This window comes from Schistocerca nitens, chromosome 6 (genome assembly GCF_023898315.1).
Source record: "Schistocerca nitens isolate TAMUIC-IGC-003100 chromosome 6, iqSchNite1.1, whole genome shotgun sequence".
NCBI lineage: Eukaryota > Metazoa > Arthropoda > Insecta > Orthoptera > Acrididae > Schistocerca > Schistocerca nitens.
This window is the reverse complement of record NC_064619.1, coordinates 659,691,276-659,704,821: the sequence shown is the minus strand read 5'-3', so window position 1 is coordinate 659,704,821 and position 13,546 is coordinate 659,691,276. Positions and strand designations below refer to the sequence as shown.

The 13,546-nt window shown below is 44.0% G+C and overlaps 1 protein-coding gene across 1 annotated transcript in view; it reads left to right on the top strand.

Moving 5' to 3' along the window:
• The first annotated feature begins 1,294 nt into the window (after window positions 1-1,294).
• The window catches only part of LOC126262605 (methyl farnesoate epoxidase-like), a 159,900-nt gene continuing 147,648 nt past the window's right edge, over window positions 1,295-13,546 (top strand). Inside the window, exon 1 of the mRNA XM_049959356.1 lies at window positions 1,295-1,416. The gene's annotated coding sequence lies outside the window, so the exon portion shown is untranslated. The remainder of the gene's footprint in view (window positions 1,417-13,546) is intronic.

The following is a 13,546-nucleotide window of genomic DNA, read 5'->3' as shown; positions in this document are numbered from 1 at the left end:
GAGGTGGAGGGAGACCTTGGTATAAAAGTTCATCCCGAAACCGTGCGGAGAGTACTACGACGATCGCAGTACCATGGTCGAGTGGCACGGCGAAAGCGATTCATAAATGCAGTGAACCAGTACGCAGTTTGCGAGGGAATACGCCGAATACGATCAGGCTTGGTGGAATCGGGTGATATTTTGCGACGAATGTAAATTTACATTATGGCAAAGCGACGGACAGGCAAACGTGTGGCGAAAGACCAATGAAGAGCTGAATCCCAGGAACCTCAAACCAACAGTAAAGTTTGGAGGTGGGAGCATCATGGTGTGAAGATGCATGTCCGACAGTGGTGTGCGTGATTTAGTGTTCATTGATGATACGATGAACAAGGAAGCGTATTTTAATATACTGCGAGGACATTTGAAGCAGAGTGCACGACATCTAGGTATTGCGAACAACTTTCATTTTTATCAGGATAATAATCCCAAGCATACCGCGTATATTGTACAAATGTGGTCGCTCTTCAAATGCCCGAAAGCATTGCACCCCACTCCCCAATCACCAGACCTTAACCCAATCGAACATTTGTAGGATAAATTGAAACGGACCCTCCGCGCGGACAACATCTATACGAAAGACACCTTGAAAGAGAAACTGCGCCTAGAATGGGCAAATATAGGCCCAGATTTCACGAAAAAAACTCGTGGAAAGTATGCCTAGTAGATTGGAGGAGGTATTGAAAATGAAAGGTGGACCCACCAGGTATTGACATTTTCGTCGTACAACTTATGAACATTTATTGGACAGTGTCCGAATGCTTTTGTAGCAGCAGGGTGTGCAGGATGTTTCATTTTTGTTGTTAATTTTTCTGTTATTTATGTTTTGGAAACGAAATAATACAATAATTCTTTTGTAATTAATATTGTTACGCATATATATTGCTCATAAATATGTTTGGGTTTCATAGTCAGTGTTTCTCGAGTACTCATTGTGAAACTTCCCACTGTCCGAATACTTTTGCGACTGAGTGTAGATGGCGTTGCAGTCCATTATTTCCATCATCACAGAGGGCGGATATTAAAGGTGTTGCACCATATGCTTTTATGTAACATCACACTGTGTCATCAGACACCGTGATGTTTGTGAACGGGTCGGGGCGCTCGCAGCTGCTGAGTCACGGTCGCAGATTGTCTAGGACCTCTCATGGCTGGAAGAGGGGTGAGGGGGTTGGGGGAGGGGGAACTGACCGCTACTACCAGTCCACGTCTCTTCCGGAGTCCGGGGCTCCCCACCACCGACCCCCAGCCTCTCGCGCTCACATAACAGACGAGTCCTCAGTGGCCGCTGGCACCGACGGCGGCACAACACGCATAGGCTTCATCTCATCTCCGACGCTGACGTCACGCCGCTACTGACGGCCTCCGTTGCCCAAGGTAAGCCAAAGTCTGTATGACGCTTGTCACGCTTCAGCTTCTCGCATGCGCTTGCCGCTGTTTCATTGCGAAAAACGCGTACGTTATGCGCGCCTTGTGGGAAACAGAGGACGCACCCTTTCCCGTCTATGAAGGTGGCCTTGTGTGCTGTCTGGCAGCATCAGCTGCGCGTGACCTGACTACTTCCGAATGATTACGCAAGGTCAGCCAGACCGGCATTGTTTACGCTGCGGTGATGGCAACAGGGTACGCTCCAGTCTTCTTTTATTCGTGGAATTCTGTCACATGTTAAAGCGTCTAGCAACAGTTACGAGGTGCGAAGTAAAGGGAATTTTTGTTTTTCTTGAAGAATCTTTATTTATTCATCATCAATTTCGTACGCTTGAGAATAAACTCCTTCAGTAACACACTTGTACCAGGGCTTTCCCAATCTTGGAAGCCCTGCTGGAACTCATTTTTCATTATGGTGTTCAGTCCCTTCATCGATTCCGTTTTTATCTCATCAGTGGCGCCAAAATCAATTCTTTTCATGTTTCTTTTCAGGCTCGAGAATAGTAAGAAGTCGCCGGGGGCCATGTGCGGCGAACACGGTGGCTGATGCAATAGTTTTATTTTTTGCCAAAAAAAAAAAAAAACACGACCAAGTCTTGAGGTATGACCGGGAGCATAATCATGATGCAATTTCCATTGATGGTTTTACCACAATTCTAGTCGTTTTCTTCGGACTGCTTCACGTAGACTTCCAGGCTATATTTTTTATTGACCGTACGACCGTAAAGCAGGAACCCATATTCACTATCCTGTCGTGATTGGAGAAAACAGTGAGACGAACATTCACATCTCATCGAACTTCTCAAATCTATTTTGATCTTGGCTCTTAAGGCTGTTGCCATAGGGGAGCGATGGGGCCCTGGTTTCGATGTCATACCTGTACACCCACGTATCCTGTTCTGTATCGCTATCGTCTTCATTCAGCAATTCCAGAGCGATATCTAAATTCAACAATTTCGGAACAAACTTTGCTGCTACAGGTCTGACGCTCAAAACATCTGGGAAAACTGCTTGGTGGCCGAGCGGTTCTAGGCGCTACAGTCTGGAACCGCGCGACCGCTACGGTCGCAGGTTCGAATCCTGCCTCGGGCATGGATATGCGTGATGTCCTTAGTTAGGTTTAAGTCGTTCCAACTTCTAGGGGACTGATGACCTTAGAAGTTAAGTCCCATAGTGCTCAGAGCCAAAACTGCTTGACATGAGCCAAAGGATATGCCGACATCATCAGCAACCTCTCTGATTTGCCAGCACCATTTTCTTTACATCTTCCACATTGTCGCCAATAGCTGATGTGTTAGGGTGTCAAGGGCGGTCGTCGTCTTCAACATCTTCTCGGACCTCTTTGGGATGTTTATATCACTCGTAAACACTTGTATTACACGAAGTAGATTCGCCAAAAACCAGTCACCATTTAGAGTGCGGTGCTGCACTTTAATCCATTTCTCAAGCACAATTTAATGCAAGTTATTTGATCCATCTGCTTCGAAAGAAAACATTCACCGAGCAGTCTAAAACACGTATAACCGTTTCGACTGTCAACAATAAACTAAATATTCAAAACAGTTGGAAGTGCAAACATACATCAGGAATATTTGTACCAACAAGACAAAAGAATTTGAAAATCGGATGTATGAAACCCGCGAAACTGAAAAATCCCCGTTACTTTTTGATCACACCTGGTAAATTTGATCGACGCGTTATGTAAACTCCCTACTTTCTCGTCCTTCGTTCCTCCAGTTTCAGCGTATGAACGCTCTTAATCCGATTACTGTTCTGTACTGCATGTCGTCAAGTCAGAGCAGTCGTTCTTAATCTGGGTGTGATTAACCCCTGAGGGGTAAAATGAAATTTTCTGACGGCTAGAGACCAAAAGGGCTCCACACTGTTTCAATCATTACAATTATCACTATTTTGTTACACTCTAATATCGATTATAGGAGATACCAATAACATTCCTTCTTAACTACTAACATTAATGTGGTGTTGGTTACAACTTGTGAAGCAAATGAATGAACAACATCTTTCTCACATACACCGATCACTACACACATACTTCCTGCTTTGTACTACGTATCTATGACACTGAAAGTCACACATATACGAAACAAATGCTAAGTATCTCTCGAAAATGTCTTCTCCAAGTTGAAGACTTGCAAACAAACTTATGATTCACGTCAGTATTGTTAATTAACGTTTCAGTTAGGTGTTGAATATAAATTCGAATAAAACGTTAAAAAATATGCGTCTAGTGGGTATCCAACGAGTGACATCGTGATTATGAGACTAAAACATTACCCGCTCTGCCACTGTATAATGTCCCTCTGCTATTATCAAATAGCTAATTCCTTTTATTTTCACGTTTCAAAATGACCTATGTGTTTCGTATATGCTCGTACTTAATAGAGGAACGTGTAAGAAATAGCAAAAATGAAAAAAAAAATGTAATTGTTTCTTGTGTTATTCGTGTTCAAAATCTTTGCAGTTAAATTTTTTGCTGTCTTATATTTAATGCTTTAGGGCCTCGAATAAGGTTAATGAATAAAATTCTCCCTGGAAGTATTTCTATCGTTACGTAAGTACCGGCCACAGCCCGTTGCTAAAATACTCATCAAGAAACTGAAAACTGTCTTAACTTTTGTTACCCTCATTCATTAATATGCCGAAAAATCAGAATGTATAATTTACTTTCCGAAGAACTGCCAGCCTGTCGTACAATTTAAAGAAAATTAAATCTGACGCGTAATGCCGACGTATTGTAGCGCGCCAGCGATGTTATTCCTCGCTGCTGTAATTTTAAGTAAAATCTGAAAACGTTAAATTATTTGACATGGAGGGTATTATTATTACACAACCACAAAAGTAATCCTTGATACATGTATTGCTCACCTTTACTACAAGACAGACCTGTAGACAACAGCGCAAACATTAAGCGTCTACTTTCAGCTACAAGTCCGATTTGTTCAATATTTTGCCAAGAAGGCCTCAGAATGTATTGCACAATTTACTATTCACAAATGTTATTGCACAATGTTTATTCTTTGCACAGAGAATTACAATTTATTCCCAGTTATTCTCATATAAATAGCGTTCATAGTATTTTCGTCGTAACACTTGAAAATCATGTCACACGTAATGTGCTTCACTGTTCTCCGTTTAAAATATTATATTATTGAATAATTATGTCGATCTATATGGGGACGCCGTAAGTGGCGATACACTTAATTAGCTGATGTGCAACGTGTTTAAACAAAAGCTTCATATGCAGGGGATAGGCAAAATAATGTGAACAGTCGTAGAAATGGGATGGTTGTGTTTGACGGCTAACAACGCAGGTAAGGCACGTGTTGCGCTGGACTGTGCGTGTTCAGTAAGGACCACGCATCAGTGTAGGTTGTTTACGAGTAGTGCACACTCCGTATTTGCATTCAGAGGCCGAGGTCGACGTGCAATGAAAGACCTGACAGAGTTACAAATAGGGCAGATTGTGGGGGCCCGATTAGCTGGAGCATCAGTAACCAAGCCAACTTACTGAATGTTTCAGGAGCAACTGTTTCAACAGACATCACTGTCTACACAAAACATGGAAAGACATCATCGTGTAAACGTAATAGTGGGTGCAAATCAAAACTAAATAACAGAGATTGTCGTACGCTAACACGAAATGTGTCAAAACAACACAAAACTACGGCGGCTAAAGTGGCTGCAGAGCTCAATAGCCATCTTCGGGACCCCGTATCTATCGACACCGTCGACGGAGAAATCCATAAGGCGGATATTCATGGACGAGCAGTTATGCCGAAACTATTAGTGACGACAACCAACGCAAAGAAGTGTAAAACATGCTGTCAGGAGGATAAATCCTGTCAGTGGAAACACGTCATATGGGCCGACGAGTCAACGTTTCCTTTATTTACGACATCGGGCCGGGTTTACGTCTGGAGAATGCCAAAAGAAGCCTAGAATCCTGATTGCTTGATTCCAACGTTATTCTCAAAGGCCGTATTACAGCCAGCGATTATATGAACATTTTAGGTGATCAGATGCACCCCATGATTCAAATGTTGTTCCCCAAAAGTGATGTCATGTTTCAGGACGATAATGCACCCATTCACACAGCCAGGACAGTACAATCGTGGTGTGAGGAGCATGCAACTGAACGGCAGCGTCTTCCCTGACCAGCACAGTCCCGGATTTTAACATTCTCGAACCCTTGTCGGCGGTATTGGAGTGCAGACTCCGGAGCAGATTTCCGCCTTCCTCGTCACTACAGGAGATACAAGAGGTTCTGATCGAGGAGCACCGTAACATTCTACTCGAGACTATACAATCATATGCCAGTATTCCAAGAAGAATCCCAATTGTATTACGGGCAAATGGAGGTCCAACCCCTTATTAATAAACCATCCCCAAGTAAGTATAGGTGTTCACATTATTTTTTCTACCCCCTGTATCCTTTCAAGAGATAGTATTGGTAAAAACTAACAAATACCTGTTCAGATATTGACCAATCATCTTCTCATATCCACCTGTCTGTTACGTAGAAAGCCGCGCGGGGTAGTCGTGCGGTTTGAGGCGTCCTGTCACGGTTCACGCGGCTGCCCCCGTTGGAGATTCGAGACCACCCTCGTGCATGGGTGTGTGTGTTGCCCTTAGCGTAAGTTAGATTAAGTAGTGTGTAAGCTTAGGGACCGATGACCTCAGCAGTTTGCTCCCATAGGAACTTACCACCGATTTCCGATTTTTTGCATAGAAGTACACTACAGGCTGAGCTGCATGTGGTTACCACGCATCCTGACACATTCTTCAGCCCTTCTTACAAGGGGGCCGTACGAACTTCCCCTCGCCTATTTCATTCATCTTGACAGGTCGTGTAGGGCACTACTAGGACTGCAACGTAAGTACAGAGGAAAAGGCAACACTTCAGGTCCGCAGCTCGTGGTCGTGCGGTAGCGTTCTCGCTTCCCACGCCCGGGTTCGATTCCCGCCGGGGTCATGGATTTTCTCTGCCTCGTGATGACTGGGTGTTGTGTGATGTCCTTAGGTTAGTTAGGCTTAAGTAGTTCTAACTTCTAGGGGACTGATGACCATAGCTGTTGAGTCCCATAGTGCTCAGAGCCATTTGAACCAACACTTCAGTTTTCGAGAAATTTTAGGCCTGCTTCCATACTTTCTGTCGTCGCTATCTTTCACGGAGTTCGTAGACGAGCAAGTAAGTGCTTAGTTTATGAAACGCGAGCTATCCGGAGTGTATTTCCCCCAAAAAATGGTTCAAATGGCTCTGAGCACTATAGGACTTAACATCGGAGGTCATCAGTCCCCTAGAACTTAGAACTACGAGGGCTATTCCGAAAGTAAGGTCCGATCGGTCACGAAATGGAAACGACTATGAAAATCCGATAAAGCTTTGCACAGATGTGTTGGGTAGTGTCTCTAGTATAACCCCAGTTAGCATCACGTCGCTCTTCTCATTTCTGAGCTCGCAGTGAGTGCGTAAAGATGTCTAGAAAATAGTGTCTGCCGCCAAGTACGGGGGCCTGGTGAGAAATTTCCCCTGAAGCTATGCAGCTAACATTACATAACTGTCGTGCTGTTTCGTCTTCAAGACAATTCTCAGCCGCATTCTGCAGGGGCAATGAAGATGCTCCTGCATCGTTTTCAAATGGAAATGTGAGAGTACCCACAATACAGCCCGTAATTGTCTCCCTCTGAGTTTCAGCTCTGGTCACATGAACCGCTGGTTATGAAGACAACATTTCGGCACAAGACAACGAGCCGTAGGCCAGCGTAGAGAATTGGCGGAGAGCACTGGCGGCTGCCTTCTATAGCGAGGGTATGGGAAAGTTGGTACAACGCTACGATACACGTCTAAGTCGGGTCGGCGACTATGGAGATAAGTAGCTGCAAGGTGTATCTAACTGTTGCAAATAAAACATTTTTGATTTTTACCGTGGTTTCCATTTCGCGACCTATCGGACCTTACTTTCGGAATAGCCCTCGTAGTTAAACCTAACTAACCTAAGGACATCACACACAGTCATGCCCGATGCAGGATTCGAACCTGCGACCGTAGCGGTCGCGCGGTTCCAGACTGAAGCGCCTAGAACCGCTCGGTCACTCCGGCCGGCCTGTATTTCCCAGTCAGTGGTTTTTTGTTCATTACTATTCAGTTCTGACAACGTATTTATTATATCGCTCCGAGTTATTAGTATTTAATGGCTCATTTATTGTTTTGATAATCTCTAACTTGAAAAAACGAGAAAAAAACTTTCGTAAGGTAAGTGGAAATTAAGAAAAGAATGTACGAGACCTTTACATCAAATCCGTTAAGTATTTTATTTGTATTATTGTACCTATATTTCCTACAAGTATAATCTGTAACGCATGGAGCACTGCACTAATCAGGATGATACTGATCGTAGAAACATGGAAAACAATAATTAGTACCAATTGTAACAGCACATGTGATGAATGCCGAATTTTTACAAGTGTGTGGTTTTTTCAGTGTTTCTATTGTAAAACACATCGGTTTATACTCATGAACGGTTCTCGGTCGCCACACAATTTCGCGATGTCCCACACGTAACGAAGCACATTGCAAGAGGCGACTATTGGAAGGGCATAAGTAGAGTTGTTTCTGTGTTGGGAGGCACTCTGCCAATTCACTCCTTGCCAGTTTTCGTCGGAAGAATGGTAGTGACCTGTGGTCGCCGATAGGCGCAGTGAAAGAATATTCAGAATTAGTTATGTATTTCCATAAAAATGCAAGTAGCGTCTTGACTCGTGGTTGGCGTCGCCTGTCAATGCCCGCTGAGGAATTGCGTCGTGAGCGGCCTTCAAAAAAATGGCTCTGAGCACTATGGGACTTAACATCTGAGGTCACTAGTCCCCTAGAACTCAGAACTACTTAAACCTAACTAACCTAAGGACATCACACACATCCATGCCCGAGGCAAGATTCGAACCTGGGACCGTAGCGGTTGTGCGGTTCCAGACTGACGCGCCTAGAACCGCTCTGTCACATCGGCCGGCGAGCGGCCTTCAGCCCGTTCACGGCAGCTGACACCGCTCACCTTCGTTCCAGCCGACTGCTGCACGGCTGCACCGCGGCGCGTGTATTGAACTTACACACGCCGACTTGGGAAGTGCTCTGTCCCCTCCTGCTCACGACCCTTCTTCGTCATCCGTCGTACCGCGATGACAGCTGCCGTGTATATGTGAAGTTCGACGATATTGGCCTTACGTCCACGTAGGCCCTATTCAGTCCGCCGGAATGTCAGGTACGCTAATGTCGTGATGCTGGTGCGAAGGAAAGACGTCCAGGTCCTCCTGTCTGCGAGAAACGCAGACTGTGGTATTGGACTCTGCAACTGGTGATCGTGGCGAGGTAGCCGTATCTTCCACTAGCGGCTCTTGTTGTCCACAGCGTGCAGGAAATCTACAACAGACTTTTGTCAGACGTCACTTTGCTGCTGTCAGGGAATCTAGTGCGAACATAATGTACGCCATCTATCCGTCTGACCGATTGCCTTACGAGCTAAATTGCTGGAGTATTTATGGAGCGAAGTAGTGACTAATGTCTACCCGACACCATTCGCCATAGGCCATAGGCTTGAGGTTTTTCTTCTGCCGTGTTTGCTTAGCGAGTTTGTTGTAGTGTGGAACTGGTTCGTGAAAGCTCTTGGTACCATTTGTTGCATTCGACTTAGGTGACGTCACCCTGTTTGGCTGCTCTGACCCACTACTTACTGCCAGTGATGGGATGGCGAGACGCGGCGACTCGAGCGCACGGAGAATTCCTCGAGCCTCTAGTTCTCAAGCAATTCTCGAGAAGCTCACGAGAAATGGCTCGGCGGCGTGTGCCGCTGCGCGCCAGTTGGCTGCGACAACATACGCCGCGCCGCTGTTGTTTTATAAATTGAATGCCGCCGATAGACAAACACGCTTGCTGCTCGCTGTGCTCGTAACTAGTATATCTCAGGTTTCATTCGAGTAAAGTTGTTATTCAAATCAATATGGTCACTCGAAAACGAACATCATGGCAATACTTTATGGAGGATGGAGATAACGTTACCTGCAACATTTGTCGTAAAAATCTCCGTAATGTATCAAAAAATACGACGGGCATGATTAGACATCTTAAACTGCACAATTTATCGAGCAATAAAACAGCGACGTCCGTGGATACAGAGGCTCATTCTTCCAATAGTGCGAGGCAGACAAAATATCCAGGTACGTATGGTACAAAAGGTGAGTTCCGCGCTAAAGTTCGGATAGTGCCCGAAGCGGTCCGCCACGCTTAAAAACATTGATTTTTTAATCGTACTCCGATAACATACAACATACCCCAAAATCAATCCAATACTATCCTAGCTTTTGCACGATACGATATGTAATTTTATTGGACCAGTTGTCGAGCTCAACGTATCCCCTTGCAGGAGCACTGATCTAAATCTTACATTTCTCTTCATAGAGGGAAGTAAACGGCAACAACAGCTAGATGAAGCACTAGTGGCCATGATAACAGACGATTTTCAACCGCTTTCAATTGTCGAGGACACTGGTTTTCGACGTTTTGTTTCACTGTTGGACCCACAATACTCGATACCAAATTGAAAAAAGTTGCGCCTCATGATTGAGGACGATTACCATAAGCAGAAAAAGGCTGTAAACTTGGCCGTGGAAGGCTCTACTTGTGTTTCTTTAACAACCGATATTTAGACCTCACTCAATAGTGAGGCATATATTGCTGTAACTGGTCATTTCATTAAAACTAATTGGTGCCTAAAAGCTTTAGCTCTCGAGACATTCCGTTTCCCGGAAAAGCATACAGCGCTAAATATTAGTGAGGCGTTAGATAACGTGATTTCAAAATGGAACATTGGAAAAAAAGTTGTAAGCATCACAACTGACAACGCCAGTAACATGACGGCAGCCGTACAACTTATTCACAGTGACAACATAGATATGCAACATGTGCCTTGTTTAGCACACACCATCAACTTAGTTGCGAAAAGTTCTTTGAACAGCAACAGTGAGCTCTGCATAATTCTGGAAAAGGCCAGAAAAATTGTTAGCTATTTTAAAACAAGTTGCAATGCTAATGAAAAACTCCATGAGAGCCAGGATCTATTGGAAAAACCTGTTCATAAATTGATTCAGGAAACCGAAACCCGATGGAACAGTACGTTTTATTTGCTACAACGTCTAGTGGACCAAAAGGAATGCATTGCAGCCTGTTTATCATCTTTGTATTCAGGCGTAGAGAAGCCCACAGCTGACGAGTGGCGAATTTTGAGAGAATGTTTATGTGTACTGGAGCCATTTGAAGTGGTAACAAGTGAAATCTCAACTGAAAACTATACCTCTCTTTCGATAGCTATTCCAGTAATCAGACAGCTAATCCTAACCGTATGCAATGGGAAGTGGGCTACCACGACAGCGCAAGAGCTACAGCAACTCACTAATAGCCCGGCTAGGACTTATAGAAACAAATAAAGTACATGCCGTTGCCACAGTTCTCGACCCAAGATTCAAAACGTTACCATTTACGAATCCCATTCATTCAAAACACGCCGTTGCAAGCCTAATTGCAGAGTGCACAAACGTGGTAGAGACCGTACAATCTACTCATTTGGCTGCTAACGACACTAGCCACGAGTACCATGCCGTAAAAAACGCCAGTAGTTCCTTATGGGCTTCTTTCGATGAAGAGGTTTCCAATAAAAATCTCATGAAAAGCGGTTGTGATAGCATAGACCTGGAGGTACAACGATATTTGGAAGAACCGTACCTACAACGCACGGATAATCCTTTACACTACTGGGAAAAAAATGAAAACAGTTACCCAGGTCTAGCTGTCGTGGCAAAAAAATATCTTGCAGTACCTGCAACTTCTGTTCCCAGCGAAAGAATATTTTCGAAAACAGGACTACTTATAAACAAACAAAGAAGCAGACTAAAAGGCAAACTGGTTAATAAAATATTTCTAAACAAAAATCGACGGCAGTGCAGCAATGGGATGTAAAAATGCCTTCTGCAAACAACTTTGTTTCCTTTCTTTCTTCAGTAAGTAAACGCATGTACGCAGTTTCTGTGTATAAAAGGCTATAGCACTCCTCTTATACGTTTAAGCATGCATGCATACATGCAGATTGTACAAGGTAATTTATTTTGTAAGAATAAAGCCTCTGTTTCATGCGAATTCTGTGCTTTGCTTTAAACAACAATTCTATGATTTTTGTCTTACGAGATATACACTAATACTTCAGTATACATTAATAACGGTAGTACAGTTGATATCAATCATAGAATTCCAGAGTTTTCCGTGCACGACCGCTGCGGCTCAGTGCTTCGTGTACTGAATGTTTGCGCAATTTCTCAGAGACCGCAGCGCTGTCAACTTCTCGAGCGTACCCGAGACATTCTCGAGAAATTGCCGTCGCGTCGCGCGTTTCTCGAGCGCGATCATATCCCATCCCTACATTCTGCTGCCCGGCTCGCTAGAAACGCCGATGTTGCGTTTTGCCCTGACTCACTCTCGGTGGCGAAATGTTTTCATTGTGGCCGTCTCGTGTCGATATTGCCTTAAAGTAGCGAGATAGCTTCGCTCTGGGACTTCGAATATTGGTCAGTCTGCAATTGATTGAATTTTTATGCGGTCTTCTGTAGAAGATCTCTATTCTGTTATGTGATGTAAACGCAATTTTGTAGTCGTTTTATAAGTACATCACTTGTCTGTAAAAATAAACCTCGGAAGACTGCAGCAGTCGAGTACATTTGGGGGGAATTACTGTAATACTGCACATTCGCAGACCCTCTCCACTGTGAAAACCAGTTTAGTGTACCCTTCTCACGAATCGAAGAGCAAAAGAAATTTTTCTTCTCTCACTCATGGCGTCGATTAGAAAAGTGTTATATAATGCTGTTGTGAGTTTGACGGACTTTGAAGATATTATCGTAACGTCTTTGTGTTTGAGTGCGATCTTATCAACTGATTTTTACACATTTGGTACATAATAGCCAATGTTTTCTTGCAGGATTTTTTTTCAAATTAAGGAGTATGGAAATAATGAATTAATCATTTTCATAGTCATAATTGAGGTATCTTGCCTACTCGCCAAATGTGGGGTGCCTAGGAAACCTGCTTATCTGATCTCTAGACAACAACTCAAGCTAATCGTATTAATAAAGCTTATTACAAAAGAAAATGATTAAAATGCTTCATTTTGTGAATACAGATGTGTCGCAGGCAAAGGGCGACAGACAAAATAAGAAATCTCTTCAGTGCATATAATGCTACAAGGAGAAGCGAAATGACTAGTCTTGATGCTTTTCTTGAACTCGCTGCTGTAGAGCTTGTAGAACTGGACGCGGCGCTTACGCCCTCTTGGTGTAGAGGGCGTTGTCCTGGGCAGGGGTCGGTCAGCCTGCAATTGGCTGATGTCGTCTCACAGCCCTCTCTGCTCTAACGTTCCCGCCTGGCCTTCCGGCGCTTCACTTTACTCCCGAACAATAATAAACCTATTAGTAAAAAAGTACGTGGGATTGAGAAATAAATACTTGCTGCGAGATTCGATGCAGAGACCATGCGCGAATTCTGTCGGTTGCTGACGCCTTGAACACTAGTCTATAAGCACGCCTAAAAATTTCAAACTCGATTTTCTCGACAACAGTAGCGAGTTGGATCACCGTAGTCACATATGTTGAAGTCCTAGTCGCGCCCTACGGACCCTGCCAGTAGTGACCAAACCGGTGAGGTTCAGTTTGTACGCTTTCACATTCCATTCGTATTGCTCGTATGCGTTGGTCACAAACTCCTGTAACGTCAGCACAATGTCGATGAATTGAACGTATATCATTATCTTTAAATGAACCGATAGCAAACAACCAAAGGATTTAAGTCCACTGTACGGGGAAACCATGCTACTCAGCTTCCTCGACCTATCCGTCGCACGTTGCGGTGTAGTACTGTCGCATGATCGTAGAAAAATGGGGTGGTACTCCATCACGCATAAACTATAGTCGTCGTCTTTCTCCGAGTCTAACAGTGCTGATAATTCACCGTTGCTAATTCAAAAAA